Genomic DNA, 2,500 nt, shown 5'->3' with positions numbered 1-2,500 from the left:
CTACGGTGACCGGCAGCTCCAACGCCAGCGCCACAGAAGGGCAAAGCCCCACTTGGGTGCAGAAGCGAACTCTCCCAGCACAGCGCACGCGCCAACACGTCCGCAGAGCTGCGATACAAACCACCTGCGAGAACCGCTGGGGGCGACCGAGCAGCAGACGGCGTCGCGACGCCGAGTGCCGGGCGGCGGCGCATCCTCAACGCACACAGTCCGCAATCGGACCAGCACACTGCAGATGTCCACCGCGCTTCGCACCGGGCTCGGCAGAACCCACTTTGGCCGCCTGGCGCCGCGCGCAGGGTGCGCCGGCGCATAGCTGGGACGCCAGCCGGGCCCGTCGGCCGGCGCTCCTGCCACTGGGCGCCCCCCACCAGCCGGCTGTAGTGCGTGCGCTCACGCAGCGCGCGGCCAGCACGCCGGGCGGCCCCCCCTCACCGGCCGGGGACTGTCCCGCCAAGCCACAGCCTCGTATCGCTTCATACCCACATGGCCAACTCAGGTTCGGGGGCATGGCGGGTACCGCCGAAACAACCGGTTCACAGATGTACCGATCGTCGCTATCACCGATGCACCTGCAGCGCGAACAACCGCTCAACAACTGATTTCCAGTTCATTTGCGGATCTTTGGCAGCAAACGTATACGTCAATCTACATTTGCGAAATCTACGATTCTGGCATGCCTGCATGTTATGTGTCACGACACGCTACATCAGCCCACATACACACTGCGGCATGTACACGAGAGAACACGTGGAAGATGGTCCGCGCACGTGTGCAATGTCCCTTGCGCGGTCGACTGTCAACCGGCCTCTGTAGCATGTCGCAGATGTGGAACGCGGTCCACCGTGCTATCATGTTGTGTGGGGCAATACGATTAAATAGGAAAACCCTCGTCGCTACATCAACAGACGGCTCACGCTGATTCCCGGCAGAGGGAGGAGGGGGGGGGGGGGGCCAACATGCAATACTTTCGTCCGTACCTACTTACCACATGTCTGTACGGCGTACAACAGTGCAATCTCGCTGTAATGGGGAGACGAGACAAGTAGCATCGTGCACAACATATGGCCCTTATGATTCGCCATTGTAGGGCGCAGCCGGTGTACGGTCAAGCATGTGCCACATTATGTCACTCAGTACGTAACGACGGATGATCAGTGTGGGTTACGCGTACATCAGCGGACAGTCCACACAGGCCGTACCACAACGTACACTGACTGCATCGACAACCGAATGCAACTGAACAGCTGCAAGGCTCATTTCACAAACAAACGCCTGACCGACCAGCTTGGAAGGGCAGGAGGGGAGGGCGATATTCGTTCTGTAGCGGTACACCCTTCCAGTGGTTAGCGGGACTGTGTAGAAAGTACGCAACACTCGAAAGACCTTTATGTGAGGGTACGCACCATGGCATCAAGAAATACACATGACACCAGAGGATCCAAGCAGTGAACTATGTTCAGAGGGTTGCTGTTAGGCAAAGCTACATTCCTGTGACGTTACATGTGACAGTTAAGGTGCAGTGTAAGTTAGGTTAAGGTGCAGTGTAAGTTAGGTTAAGGTGCAGTGTAAGTTAGGTTAAGGTGCACTGTAAGTTAGGTTAAGGTGCAGTGTAAGTTAGGTTAAGGTGCAGTGTAACTTAGGTTAAGGTGCAGTGTAACTTAGGTTAAGGTGCAGTGTAACTTAGGTTAAGGTGCAGTGTAACTTAGGTTAAGGTGCAGTGTAACTTAGGTTAAGGTGCAGTGTAACTTAGGTTAAGGTGCAGTGTAACTTAGGTTAAGGTGCAGTGTAACTTAGGTTAAGGTGCAGTGTAACTTAGGTTAAGGTGCAGTGTAACTTAGGTTAAGGTGCAGTGTAACTTAGGTTAAGGTGCAGTGTAACTTAGGTTAAGGTGCAGTGTAACTTAGGTTAAGGTGCAGTGTAACTTAGGTTAAGGTGCAGTGTAACTTAGGTTAAGGTGCAGTGTAACTTAGGTTAAGGTGCAGTGTAACTTAGGTTAAGGTGCAGTGTAACTTAGGTTAAGGTGCAGTGTAACTTAGGTTAAGGTGCAGTGTAACTTAGGTTAAGGTGCAGTGTAACTTAGGTTAAGGTGCAGTGTAACTTAGGTTAAGGTGCAGTGTAAGTTAGGTTAAGGTGCAGTGTAAGTTAGGTTAAGGTGCAGTGTAAGTTAGGTTAAGGTGCAGTGTAAGTTAGGTTAAGGTGCAGCGTAACTTAGGTTAAGGTGCAGCGTAACTTAGGTTAAGGTGCAGCGTAACTTAGGTTAAGGTGCAGCGTAACTTAGGTTAAGGTGCAGCGTGGGTTAGGTTAGGGGCCAACGTGGGTTAGGTTAGGGGCCAACGTGGGTTAGGTTAGGGGCCAACGTGGGTTAGGTTAGGGGCCAACGTGGGTTAGGTTAGGGGCCAACGTGGGTTAGGTTAGGGGCCAACGTGGGTTAGGTTAGGGGCCAACGTGGGTTAGGTTAGGGGCCAACGTGGGTTAGGTTAAGGGCCAACGTGGGTTA

Source organism: Schistocerca gregaria, unplaced genomic scaffold (genome assembly GCF_023897955.1).
Source record: "Schistocerca gregaria isolate iqSchGreg1 unplaced genomic scaffold, iqSchGreg1.2 ptg000458l, whole genome shotgun sequence".
Taxonomy (NCBI): Eukaryota; Metazoa; Arthropoda; class Insecta; order Orthoptera; family Acrididae; genus Schistocerca; species Schistocerca gregaria.
Note: the sequence above shows the minus strand (reverse complement) of the source record.